Source organism: Paroedura picta, chromosome 8 (assembly GCF_049243985.1).
Source record: "Paroedura picta isolate Pp20150507F chromosome 8, Ppicta_v3.0, whole genome shotgun sequence".
Lineage (NCBI taxonomy): Eukaryota > Metazoa > Chordata > Lepidosauria > Squamata > Gekkonidae > Paroedura > Paroedura picta.
This window is the reverse complement of record NC_135376.1, coordinates 18,435,402-18,449,995: the sequence shown is the minus strand read 5'-3', so window position 1 is coordinate 18,449,995 and position 14,594 is coordinate 18,435,402. Positions and strand designations below refer to the sequence as shown.

Sequence of the window (14,594 nt, the reverse complement as noted above, 5' to 3'; positions counted from 1 at the left end):
ACAATGGATAGTGTGATGATGCAACCAATGTTCCGGAGCAAAGATGTGCTTGTTCATTTATGTGCTTATTTGTCTGTTGCAAGCACGTTTACCCAAGGAGCTCGGAATGGTGCAATATTTATGTATCCAACGTTTTGAAGAAGAAGAGCTGGTCTTTCATTCCTTGCTTTTCACTATCCAAAGGAATGTCAAAGCACCTTACACACTCCGTTCTTTTCCTCTGCCTACAAGAGCCACCCTGTGAGATAGGTGGGGCTGAGAGAGCCCTGAGAGAACTGCTCTGCGAGAACAGTATTAAAAGAACTGTGACTAGCCCAAGGTCACCCAGCTAGCTACATGTGGAGGAGTGGGGAATCAAACCATTTCTTTCAGTGAGACATTTCTTGTACCAGTAATCAACTTCAATGTGAAAAGCAACTAAAATATCGTGTACAACTGTCTCTAGGTCATGTTCTGGATCTGAGGTTATATGTCTACAAGCTACCAGTTCCCTATTATCTATCTGTCTATCTGTCTATCTGTCTGTCTGTCTATCTGTCTGTCTGTCTATCTGCCTGTCTGTCTGTCTGTCTATCTGTCTATCTGTCTATCTGTCTATCTGTCTATCTATCTATCTATCTATCTATCTATCTATCTATCTATCTATCTATCTATCTATCTATCTATCTATCTATCTATCTATCTATCTATCTATCTATCTATCTATTTATATACCATCCTCCCGGGGGGCTCAGGGCAGAATGCATCTAAATTATAAAGTATATCACCATGAATATTATGTCTAGGCTATTCCATTTTATCCTCACAATAACACGGTGATGTAAATTAGCCTGAGAGATGATTTTATTTTATTTATTAGCCTGAGAATTATATATATAATTGAGACTAACTTATTAATTTACCTTTCAAAAAACCTACACATTTACAGCCATGCATAGAGCTTTGTTGGAGGTTTGGTGAAACTCCTGGCTTTTTTGCAGCCTGCAAAGCTAAAAGAAAATTGTGCAGGTTTTGTGAGGCATGAGGCCAGAGTCCACACAGCAAAGCAGCCATTTTACCCAGGCCTGCTGCTGATCTCTGTAGTCTGCCGATGAATTGTGTAATTCTGTGAGATCATTGGGTCCCACTTGGAGGCTGGCAACTCGGGTATATGTTTTTTGAGAGGGACATGTATAATGTCAATAAAGTGTCGTACCATCTCATAATTCATGTTGGGGTCACTGCATACATTCCAGCGCAGGGAATACCGCTATCTGGAAATGGGCAAGGCTGGCTTGCTGCTGACTGCTCACCATTTCCTAAGCAACATTGCTCTTTCTCTCTCTTTTAAAAAAGGAATTACACCCCTCTCTGTTCTCAGAAAGTTTCCCTACACTGGGGTAAACTTCTCAATCTTGGAACTCTGCAGAAACCTGGCAGAGCCCAAGAGGTTGCTGGTGGAAGAGACATGTGACTCTGAATGACTCCACGATTGGTCAGCAGCCTCCTGATCCAGGCATCCATTTTAGATCTAGTTCAAGCCAGTTTTGTTTTACCATTGTCTGAGGTGTGCCAGACCCCGCCCCCCTTTCTGCCACAATCAAAAGATTGAGGCCTACCCAAAAGTTTTACCTTTCCTGACCAGAGAAGACTTTCAGGTTTGTATAATGCGGAATGCGCGTGCATGGGGGAAGGCACTTTGCACATGTTCAGGGTCATTGTGGGAAAGTTGTGTGATTTTCAGATGTTAGGCACTGGAAATGAATACAGGATAAACTCGTCAGCACTGAATTTTCCTTTCCCTTCTCATAATCTATCTTGTTCTCACGCTTGCCCTTGGCTGGAAAAAAAATGTAAAAGATATTTAGACATAGTTTTCCAAGGTTATTTTAAGTAGTGATGCAAGTTCAGGAAGGGGTTCGTTCACAGCCAGGTTAAAAGGCCTGATCTTGGGAATGCAGGGGTGTATACTGCCAAAAAAGCAACAGGCTTAAAGAGGATTTATTGTGGATTTTTAAATACTGCAATCAGAAATATGGGTGTTTTCCATCACATGTCACTTGGGTTACATCCTCCTTTTGGCAAATGATGTTTGATATACAGGTGTGTGTGTGTGTGTAAGCTAAATTACACGCCAGGATTTTTACAGCTAAGAATACAGGTCAAAAATGAAGCTAAATTTAAACACTAATTGTGCAGTCCTAAGCCGTTACACCCTTCTAATTCCTTTGACTCCAATAGAATTAGAATGACAAGCCGTTACTCCATGTGTGTGTGTCTCTCGCTAATCTTCTAATTATCTATTTTCTTCCTCCTCTTCAAGCTAGAGTTTATATTTCATCTTTTGCCGTTTACCCCTGCACTACTACCCTTCATTTTATTTATTCGATTTATTGGCCTCCCCTATCTGACAGCAGACTTCTATCCTACTCCATAAGTTTGTTTTGCGAAGATGCTGCCAACTCCAGGTTACAAGATTCTTGAAAATTCGGGGTGGATCTTGGAGATGACGCAGTTTACGAAGAGGGCAGTACCTCTGGACAGTATAATGCCATAGAGCAGGGGTAGTCAAACTGCGACCCTCCAGATGTCCATGGACTACAATTCCCAGGAGCCCCTGCCAGCATTCGCTGGCAGGGGCTCCTGGGAACTGTAGTCCATGGACATCTGGAGGGCCGCAGTTTGACTACCCCTGCCATAGAGTCTCCCCCGGCCCCTGCATAGCAGCCATGTTCTCCAGGAGATCTCAGGCCCAGCATGGAGTCTGGCAACTCTAGTTTGTCAGAACGCAGAAAAATACCAATATTTAACTCCCATTTGCAACAGAGATGAGAAAAAGACCTGGATCTGTACTTGAAATCTAACATGTACACCAGGGGTGTCCAACATTTTGAGCAGGGGTAGTCAAACTGCGGCCCTCCAGATGTCCGTGGACTACAATTCCCAGGAGTCCCTGCCAGCGAACGCAGTTTGACTACCCCTGATTTTGAGCCTGTGGCGTCTCTGGAATTCTGACACAGAATGGGGGGCAAACCACCCCAAGGTGGCTGCCACAGCAGGAGGAGCCAGGCTCAAAATGGCAACCATGTGATCCACACCCATTAACCCACAACACATAGGAAGCCCAAAGGCAAGGGATAAGCGGAATAGTTTGGAAAATACACTGGGAAAGAGGAATGTGAGAGAGAATAAAATCAATCCTATTAGTGGCAGCTGCCATCAAAAAATTATTATTTTAATATGCACAGCCAATCAGGAACTCTGTTAAAAACCTTTGGCAGGCATCAGGAAAGGTGTTGAGGGGAACTGTGGTGCCCACAGCACACAATGGAGACTCCTGGTGTAAACTAGTTGTCTTCTCTCAGCATAATTTATTTCACGGGGTTTTTTGTCAGGAAAAATGAGGCAGGAAGACCATTAATGCCACCCTGAGTTGTATGGAAAAGAAACCAACATCTGTACTTGATTGCTGGGAGAGATTCTCATTGAGTTCAGATGACTATTTAGAAGTCTTTGTAAAATGACTGGTGTTTATGAGGTGTGTGAACATTTCCTTTTTATTCATACAACTTTATTGTCCTACTTCCCAGCTGAGTAGTATTCATAATACACCATAAGTATGCGGGAAGGGGGACTTGCTGTTATGTCGAATGGTACTATATATTGACATTTTACCATATAAAAAAAGGATTATTGGTTCTGGTTTGTCCTTGCTGGTAAAGATTTATAAAACTATCCTTACTTTCTAGCTCGTATAAACTTCCTTAGCACTCTTTCTTCCAAATCCAGACAGTTGTACTGTATTGAAACATTTCCAGTTCTTGTACAATTGCTTTTTCATTATTTCCTAGGAGTGGTGAGAATGACTAATCTTCACGAACTCATAACTGGATACAGGTAATAAAGAATGAGTTACTAATTTGAAGTTGGCTTGTGCAAAGAACATGGGACATGAACACATGCAAATTAATTTGGTTTGTAGATATAAATGCACAGCTTCTCCTGTTTGATGAACCTTTTGCGTCTTTGCTTAAATGTACCAGGAAATATTTAAAGATGGATCCTACAGATCCATTCTGCTAGTACAGGCACTTTTATCTGACATCCTCTTGTGGGAAGGCTCCTTGCACCTAAGGAAAACACCCCTACCAATGAACTGGATCCACAGCCCAAGGCTGATATATAAATACCCATCTTACCATGCATCCTACCATATATTTTACAGCACACGTGTCCCTCAGGCTTGCTATGGGTGGGTCTACAAAGAGCGTATTGCACACAATACACTTTTAATACAACTATTCACACAGCATCTGCACTTCTACTGTGATGTGTTAGCACACAACTAGAAATTCAGGAAGTAATGGGGATGGTAACATTTTGAGTGACATTTTATAGCCCTGATTGTCTAGTATTGAAAGGTGCCACTTGGATGACCCAACTGTGACAGTTTCAGAGTCACTCTGTTCCCCTTATCTTTATGGAACAAAACCTTTTTTTTTTTTGCCAACATGAGACCATCCCTGAGTAGCTGAATTGAAATTGAATCCAAAAATAGCCATCTGATTTAACTGGGCTCAGAACAGCTTTCATCACTTTTCTCATATATAGATTGTGTCAACTATGGTGACCCGATCTGTCTTGGTTCCACATGATGGCTGAAATATTGTCAGGGACTCTTGAATAAAACTCTTGGTTCTTGAATGTAGCTTGTTTGACTTATGATAAGGTAATACAGAATCCTGAAATAGCTATTTATATATCCTTCAGAAATCTCCTGTAGATTTCCATATATGTGAGCTTTCAACACCTCAGTCATTAACTGGCCTTTGGCTATAAAGGTACAAATAAACTAGACAGCATAGTCTTTAGAAGAAGAAATGGTTCTTCTATGCCACTTTACCAGAAGGTGTCTCAAAGAGGCTTACAATTGCCTTCCTTTTCCTCTCCCCACACCCTGTGAGGTAGGTGAGGTTGAGAGAGCCCTGATATTAAGCCTGAGGCATGAACAAGTTAGCTTTGTAGGCATATGAAGGTCTTGTATTTATTTTACCTGCAGAGAGGGAAAGTACACTATTATTGGCTGTGCCCTTCGTTTGTTGGTTTTCATTACAATTTCACACTTAACTAAAAACTTAGGGTTGAGTTCAACCAGTTTTTCAGCTGGTGAAAGAGCAATGAAAAAACACTATGTTGCAGATGATGAGACCTACATGGACAAAATCCATAAGGAACAGGAACTGTATTTAGAAGAGGAATTGAAAGGGGGGGGGGGGGCGGACGGACCTGACTGGGTGGTAACCCATACTCACCAAGGAATCATTGGTGTCATACTAACCTACATATCTAAGCTGTGCTGACTTGAGGAATGGAAAGCCTGCCTTAAGATGACTTGTCCCATAAATTCTTATCCATTTTCTCTTTCTGTTCAAGTGTTCAAAGTCTATTTTGTTGGTGGGAGTGTATCTGACTGAGCATAATAGTATTTATGTGTTTTTGAACAGGCCTTAGATCACCCTCCTAGAATTGGCATATATTTTTATTTGGCAAAGTACTGGAGGATCCAAAGGCATCTGTGTAGCTTATGGGAATTAATTTGTTCCCATTAACAGGAATTATCCAGAGAATCTTTGCTATGTCAGATTATCAGTTTGAAGAATGCTGTAAACCTTGTAAATCTTGGCTTCAGTTCAGATCTGTTTTGTTTATGTAGTGGCTGTTTCTGATTAATTGTGCTCACTGTATATTTAATGGAAGTAACTTTTAAAAAACCCCTGTGATGGACTACACTTTTAACAGCTTAGAAGTGTTGTGTAAACAGATAAAAACCAGTGAAGAGTTAATTCTTCATAGAGCCAGAAAGCTTTGAGTGATTGGTTAGCATCAGCTAAGCGGAGGTACTCAGGCCAATTGCAGTCTAAATTCAGCCCTAGCTGAGAAGAATTGAGTACTGACAGTTTCAGAATTCAGCCCTGGCTGAGAGCAGTTTAACACAGACAGGAGAACATGAGGAAGGTTGGCAAGGATGAATAGGTAGTTAGATGGGGACTCCCATTTGGGCCAAAGAAACAGGAGTTAGTTCTGAAAACTGAAGAGATCCCTGGTCTGGTGTGGTTAGAAACTGTAGAGTACTCAATACAAGTACTGGTGTTTCAAGAGAAGGGGTTTGGGTATTGAAATGCGTGTACCAGACTTCTGGAAACCAAAAGAGAGAATACTCAAGGAAAGTATACTAGAGTGTTTGGGGAAACACTACAATAAAAGCCTCTCAGCATAAAGATTTTAGGTAACTCTACATAACTTAAACTCTCATTAGCTTGAAGTATAAGAATTAAAGTCTGTGCATGTCCTGATTTTACCTGATTTTATTTATTTATGTATTTATTTTATTATTATATTTATATACCACCCTCCCCGAGGGCTCAGGGCAGATTACAGAAAACAGGAAAGGATACAATTAACATATGGTAACAGGTAACAGTAACAGTAATAATATTATAACAATAATAACTTAACAAGATCATAATAACATTATAAAATAGAAATTGTGAGAGCCTCAGCTCAATTCCTACTGGACCCAGTGGGTAACCAATTAGTGTTGGTCGTAGGGGGGGGGAGCTTGAGGACCAACTGGAAGCTGTGGTTTGGTCAACCTCAACCAAATGCCTGGCAGAGGAGCTCCCTTTTGCAGGCCCTGTGGAACTGTTTAGGTTCTGTCAGGGCCCTGATCTCCTCTGGGAGCTTGTTCCACCAGGGGGGGCCAGAATGGAGAAAGCTCTGGCCCTGGTTGAGGTCAAGTGGGCTTCCTTGGGGCCAGGGACCACCAGGAGGTAGTAGAGCGCAAGGCTCTTTGAGGATTGTAGGTGGAGAGGCGGTCCCTCAGGTATACTGGGCCCAGACCGCATATGGCCTTAAAGGTGATAACCAACACCTTAAGCCTGATCTGGAATTCTGCCAGGAGCCAGCGCAGCTGCTGGAGGATGGGCCGGATCTGGGACCTCCGAGGTGTTGCTGTGAGGACCCTGGCAGCCGCATTCTGGACTAGTTGCAGTTTCTGGATTTATATTGAGTTACTGCAGGAACTTTACCCCTGATTTCCCCAGAACATTCCTTTCCATGTTGAATAAAAATTTTTGTTGATTTGGAATATAAAAACTTCCCAAATGCCATTTAAGTTGTATAAATTAAAGGGTGCTCCCATTCCTTCCCTCAGATTCCTGGGCTAAACAAACAGCCAGGAAATTTTACTGTGACAGGGTAGGATAGCCAAATTCTCCAGGAAAGGAGAAAACAGATAACTCGGGTGGCTCAGTCACAGAAGGGAAAGCAAAATGGAAGGGAAATCTTGCCTCTGGGGGAGGGAAATGGACAAGAGCCATCGTCTCTCTATTCTCAGTTTGGTTTAAACTTTCTTTCTTTCACATTTTTATTGATCATGTAGGACAAACTTCCAGAAGCAACGAGCAATGGCGATGAAAACGGTGAAGCATATAAAGGATTCTTGCTACTGGTTTTATTTTCAGTTCCTGCTGGTCTCCTGTTGTGCTGACCTGGAGCCCTGGGAACAAATAGTGATACACGCTGTTGCTGCCACTATTATTACTATGCTGGTCTTCACAGCTTATGTGTTCATTCCAGTCCATTTACGTCTGGCTTTTAGGTTCTTCCTGAAGTTCCTAGTCAAGTAGCCTGAGATCACAGTTGTCCGTGTTTGCCATGATGGTCCTGGGAGTTCTCTATGTAATTTTGATGTGTTTGTGTAAATAAAGTTATTTAAAAATCTGAGCCTATTTCTCTCTTTATACTTTATTGTATTTATATATTGCCCATTTATATACATTGCCTTCAATTGCCCATTGAAATTTGTTTTTTGCAACAGTGAGTCCTGGAGGCAGGAAGGAAGCAGAAAGTCCCTAGTCTTCCATGGTTTTATTTTGAATTTTTACTAGCAGAAATGTTATGGGTAGAAATTCTAACCATCACCAAATTAACATGAGAGCTGTATGGAAGGACTTTATAGAAATCATAGATAGATAGATAGATGATGGATGGATGGATGGATGGATGGATGGATGGATAGATGGATAGATGGATAGATGGATAGATGGATAGATAGATAGATAGATAGATAAACAGGAAAGCCGAACTAAATTTAATGGTCTGCCTTTGATCCTGTCAGAGTTAAGCTCTCTGAAATCCCATTTATTTGTGTTGGGAGAATAAAGAAGTGTTTAAACCTATCCTATTGAAATAATTCAAGTGTTTGCATTGTGCTAGGGATGATCTTGACCTGTAAAGAGAAATTGGGGAGACCACTGTAGAAGAAAACTCTGCAACAAGGGACTTCAGCCTCAAGCCAAGAGCCAGCATGTCTGGGTATGATAAATCACTGTGCCTTGTAGGACTTCCATGCAGAGAGGCAGCTGAAAGTTGTTGTAACATCTAGATTGGGTAACATCCTTTAATGCAGGGGTAGTCAAACTGCGGTCCTCCAGATGTCCATGGACTACAATTCCCAGGAGCCCCTGCCAGCATTCGCTGGCAGGGGCTCCTGGGAATTGTAGTCCATGGACATCTGGAGGGCCGCAGTTTGACTACCCCTGCTTTAATGCATGAATTTCAAAAGGGAGATGTGGAGCCAGGAGGAAACCAGCAGGAAATTATAAGGCGGTATTTTTTGACTTCTCAGTTGTTTCTTCCTGTTTCTGTATGCTGCCCACTTCTTGCCTTCTCGTTCAAATAGCCCCCCGTTCTTTTTTTCTAGCTATGGCAGTCCTCAGCAGGATATGTTTGTGTGCGCTAGCCTTTTCTTTTCTTGAGGCTACAATTATTGACGACATGGACTTGACTCAGCAGTGGGTAGTCCAGTATGTGAATTGCTTATAATTTAAGTCCTTGTGTTTGCCACGTGTAATGCTTGCTGTGCCAGTCTAAGTTCACAACTTGTGGCAGGAGCGGGTTTAGGACATGGTTTCAGAATAACCCCTTGCTATTGAGGGAGCCTCTTGTGGCGCAGAGTGGTAAGGCAGCCGTCTGAAAGCTTTGCCCATAAGGCTGGGAGTTCAATCCCAGCAGCCGGCTCAAGGTTGACTCAGCCTTCCATCCTTCCGAGGTCGGTAAAATGAGTACCCAGCTTGCTGGGGGGTAAACGGTAATGACTGGGGAAGGCACTGGCAAACCACCCCGTATTGAGTCTGCCATGAAAACGCTAGAGGGCGTCACCCCAAGGGTCAGACATGACTCGGTGCTTGCACAGGGGATACCTTTACCTTTATTGAGGGAGCAGTTGCATCAAAACCCATTTTGGCCAGAGCGGAGAAGTCATGAACTCAGGGTGCAGATTTGTCAGCTGAGAGACCTTGGGTTATGCTATGAGCTGGCATTTTCCTGTTTGAAGTCTCATATTAGTTGGAAATTGACTCGAGGGCCCTAAGCAAACCATTACATAAGCTGGTGATATAGCGGTGAATACCAGCTTGCTTAATGAGGTATATTGACATAGGTTACTCATGAGATGTATATGAAGCGCTTGGAGTATATGGAGAAGCACTAAATATAGATCTCCCTATTGAGGTTAATTGCAAGGTGCAGCATAGTTGAGACTAGATTACTTATGACTAAAAGGATTGCTCGTTTGCATGTTTAACTCTGCTCATCAGGAAGAAGGGAAGGCTGGGCCTTCTTCCCTGTGAGGTCTGCCAGTCTGCAGTAGCAGGGAGGAAGATGGACAGAACCTGCCATCTCTGGCCATCAGAAATGCCGTTATGCTACCAGATAGCTCCATCTAACAGGCCCTGGGGAAGTGATTAAGGTCCCACAGAGCTCTGAACTTCCCCAGGAGTGCATTTCACTAGGCCAGAATGTCAAAGTCTCCCAGACTTAATAATCTGGGAGACTGCATAGCCCACCCAGCAACTAACTCCAAGACGTTTGGCAGAAATTCTGTTGTTAGTAGTTGTGTTGATCACAATGGGTATTCCTCCATCTCTTGGTCCCCGGCTATTTTGTTTTGGCAGGGATGTGTGGCCAGTCAATACCGTTTACTGGATTACTTGCAGATCATTTTGCTGACAGCCGCATTTCCCCCCTCATGCATGACATTAGTTTATTAAATTAGGGGCAAGTGTTTTAATTAAATCACTTAGCAATTCTCCTTTGTTCACGAGAAAACAAACATAAATCCTGTGGCATGTTGTTCCAGTTTAAGCTTTTGTGAATTAGACTTGAGTTCTTAGTGTGCATGCTGACTGGATAAGCATGAAAATGACTTAAGACTGCACATTCTTCATGCTCAGTGGTTTCTCAGTCCATAAGCAAGCATGCATCTCATCTGGAAAACAGACTTTTTGCTTTACTGAACATGATGATATTGTTCAAATGAGTAGCCGTGTTGGTCTGAAGTAGCACAATAAAATCAGAGTCCAGAAGCTATTAGTACACTTTTAAGTGATTCTTGCTGTCCCTTTCCCTCCCAGGGATTTAATTTTGTCAAACTTAACCCCATCTAGTTGGTAGTAAGCCTCATTAGAGGAACTTTCAAAAATTATTATCATTGTTCAAGATTATCCGCTCACATTCTCGATGGAAATGAGCTTTCAGTTAGTTTACTCATTTAATTATGATTATGTCCCATTCCCTCATACAATTTAGAGGAGTCATCCTTAGTCTCCAGATCTACATCAAGATTGGTATATCACTTTGCCCTTGCAGGTGGAATTTTGCATAAACATTGTTTATAACCAGTGCATCCCATTTTGTATCACCTCTTGTTTCTCCATCATCTATTTAACATGGTCAGAATAAGGAAGGTTAGCCATTCAGTCCTATATTCAGGTACTCTGGTCAGGATAGGACTGCAGTGTGGTCACACAAATTATGGCATCATAGATTTAGTGACTCAATATGTCTCATACCAAGGGCGTGTTCCAAAGGCATTCATGGCATGTGAGAAAATGGATGGGCCAGAATTACTAAATATGGCTGCTATGAACTCACCAATGTTTGGCTTTGACAAGCAAGTTAATTCCCTCCGTTTTGATGGTTCATAGGGTTAACCACAACCAAAGCTGATGCCAGGGTATGGATTTGCATGCATGTACATGTGCCTTCCAGCTCTCAGAATCTGGCAACTGCAGCCTCATTTTGGGAAATGGGATGCACCCTAGGCCATCTGTATGCCACACACCCTACATTTTGTCAGTTTTCCATCTGCGAACTATAGGCTTAGCAAAAAGATAAACAAACAAGAAACTAACAGGAAATGAAGGCTAGGAGGGAGGAATGACAATAATCTCTTCAAGTATTATGAGTAAATAAGCATTGAGGCTTAAACTACTCAGTACATTGTATACATCTAACCAAGAGCTTTTCACAAACGTGTTGTGGCTACCACATTAAGAAAAACAGCCAAGGTAACAAGAAGTATAGTTGTTGTACCTATGTCACTGTTCACCACTGCCTTTCTGCCTGAATCTTTCAGTATCTGTGAGAGATTTAAATCAGGCCTCAGATTTTATTGAAAAAACAATTATGACAAATGACAGTTTAATAAGTACAGTTGGAAACACCCCCCTCCCCCCAAAAGGCAACAGTGCCCTTGGTGGATGAATGGCGGGGAAAAATTCAACACTCGTCTTTCCTATTACTATTTGTGCTTGAAAAACCTGCTAAATTTCTGGTTGTCATGCAGCTATTAAAGGTGAAAAGACTTGTCAGATAGAAAAAATATTGAGTCAGCTTGGTTTAGTGGTTAGGAGCACCAACTTCTAACCTGGCGAGCCGGCTTTGATTTCCCGCTCCTCCCCCACATGCTGCCAGCTGGGTGACCTTGGGCTCACCACGGCACTGATAAAAGCTGTTCTGACTCAGCTGTAATATCAGGGCTCTCTCAGCCTCACCCACCTCTGAGGGTGTCTGTTGTGGGGAGAGGAAAGTGAAGGTGATTGTAAGCCGCTTTGAGACTCCTTCTGGTAGAGGAAAGCAGCATATAAGAACCAATTCCTTTTTCAAGTCCCTGAGCAGGTTCAACTATAGTGCCCAAATGTGGTGCTTGAGGATACCATTATAACATAAGATGAGCCCTGCTGGATTAGGCCAGCAGCCCACCTGGTCTTGCATGTTCAGTCTCACACAATAGCCAACCAGTTACTTTGGAGGGCCAACAATAGAACAGAGAGACTGAGGCCTTCCCCTGATGTTGCTACCTGGCAGTGATATTTAGAAGTTTATCAATTTGTCAGTGTGTCTCCTGGTGCCTGCTTCTCACTTAAGAGTTGTTAACAGAACAGAAAAACAGAGCACTTTGGTGTCCCCCAAAGCAAGTAATTAATTCCTGCTTTCCTCTCTCTCCTTAAGAACAAGAGAAAAATCAGAAGGCATCACCATCTAATTTAAGGAAGTGCCTATTCAGAAGCAGCTGCCTCCATCACAGAAGGACTCTTGGCTTGGAACCTTCTGTTTGATCATTTCTCTTCCTCTCCCACACCCCCAAAAAGACATTTTGTGGTGGTATATACTTCACTTTATCAAAATTCAAAAAGCAGCAGCAAAGTTGGGGACACCTACTACAGGCCTGCTCCATGGAACTGGCAATTTATCAAAGACCCAAGGTAGCATTTCCATACTTTGTTAATACAAACACAGGGGTCTTAGAGGGCCACCTCATGGCTCAGCTTTTGAAGGGCACTTAGAAGGCATCATAAAAAATCTAGTATTATGTTTCCTGCAGAATTCATGGCCAACTACAGACCTGAGTCCATTTCCCAGAAAACCTTTTGATCTACTGGCCTCCACTAGTCTTCTAGCTTAGGTGAATTCTTTGGTCATGATAACGACAATTGCCCCCATCCTTCTCGAATGGTCAACATACAGGTGTTTGATTTTTTTGAGCACTAGGTCTTCCATATGAACACTTCGTTCACATCAGGTTTTGATTCTGCGCAGTATATCAGACAGACATGCATGCTGTTCTGAGGTTAACATGTCACTTGGAGCAAACAAAACTAAAAACATTTGAAGATGCAAGAAACTGAGCTATACCACTGATTTTGTTGTCTACTATTGCCTGTGGCAGTCCAATTCATTTGGAGATTCTGTATTTGAATCTTCACAGTGGTCCCCAACCTTTTTTGGGACAGGGACCAAGGCGAGGGGGAGAGGGAGGCCCGGGGACAGGGTGGCATGGGCACTGGCATGCCGGCAGGTGCAAACATGCAGGCATGGAGCTGCCACACCTGTGCGTTTGTGCCTGCCGGCGTGCCAGCACCCGCATCTCTCCCCCGCAGCTCAGCACTTGCTGCGCCATGGGGGGGGGGGGAGGCACGGGCGCCAGCAGTACTAAGTCAAACACAGGGTTCATATAGACAAGACCCTACCCCCCTTTCACATACAAATTGTGCACCAAAAATCTTTCCCACAGAATCCAGTCTCTTGTCTTCAAAACAAAACCAGAGCAGAGTTTTTGCACCCAGGTGCCCATGACCTAGTGAGGCCATTTGTCCTTCAGACAAACATAGGAACGGATAGAGATAACACTTCAGAGAACAGAGCAACGAAGTGACTTGAGAACCCAATGAAGGAAGGAGGGAAATTAACAGCCATCAGAAAACCAAAGTATGGGACCCTGACAGGAACAGGCAAATAGCTCAACTAGGATAAGATATGGAAATTGAGGGGAAAGTTCAGTTTGGTTGCTATCCATGATAGCTCCATAGCACGCCATTTCAATAACTTAGAAGTGTAGGAAGCAAATGAGAAGGGGATGATGTAAAGGTAAAGGTATCCCCTGTGCAAGCACCGAGTCATGTCTGACCCTTGGGGTGACGCCCTCTAGCGTTTTCATGGCAGACTCAATGCGGGGTGGTTTGCCAGTGCCTTCCCCAGTCATTACCGTTTTACCCCCCCAGCAGCAAGCTGGGTACTCATTTTACCGACCTCGGAAGGATGGAAGGCTGAGTCAACCTTGAGCCGGCTACTGGGATTGAACTCCCAACCTCATGGGCATAGCTTTCAGACGGCTGCCTTACCACTCTGCGCCACAAGAGGCTCATAAGATAAATGATGATAGTATCAGATGATATATTAAGCATTGGCTGAGCTGGGGCTGGAAAGGTAGAGAACTTGAGATGCAGGTAGCTCTTCATTCTTCCATGCTACATTCACTCACACAGGATTTAAATCATATTTTATAACCGTGGTAGCCCAATACATTAGCATTCATGATTATGAAATTTAATTGCCTAATATACTAGCATATTTGATGCATTGCCCAAGTTGTTCCTAACCAAATAATAAACTAGAGATCAAGTTGGGTAGCTATGGTAGTCGATAGCAGCAAGAGTTCAGTGGCATCTTAAAGATTAACAACATTTGTGACAGAATATGAAGAAATGAGCAGTAGCTCATAAAAGCTGCAACAAATTTTGTTACATCATTAAGGATTATTGGACTCTTGCTCTTTTCTATTATTTCCAGCAATGCATGAAAGGAGGAGGGAATATTTTCCAGTGAACCAAGCAAAGAATGCAGTAAATTCATGAAAGCTGGTTCATCAAGACAGAACAGATATTTTTTTAATGAGTCATCAAGCAAGTATCTTTTACCACAGTGGCATGGCT

At 42.7% G+C, this 14,594-nt stretch overlaps 1 long non-coding RNA gene across 1 annotated transcript; it reads left to right on the top strand.

The window, feature by feature from the left end:
* The first annotated feature begins 1,504 nt into the window (after positions 1 to 1,504).
* Positions 1,505 to 7,497, top strand: LOC143842586 (uncharacterized). Its single transcript, XR_013233198.1, has 3 exons — positions 1,505 to 1,637; positions 3,831 to 3,876; positions 7,421 to 7,497. It is a non-coding gene; the product is annotated as an uncharacterized LOC143842586 (long non-coding RNA).
* The last annotated feature ends 7,097 nt before the right edge of the window (positions 7,498 to 14,594 follow it).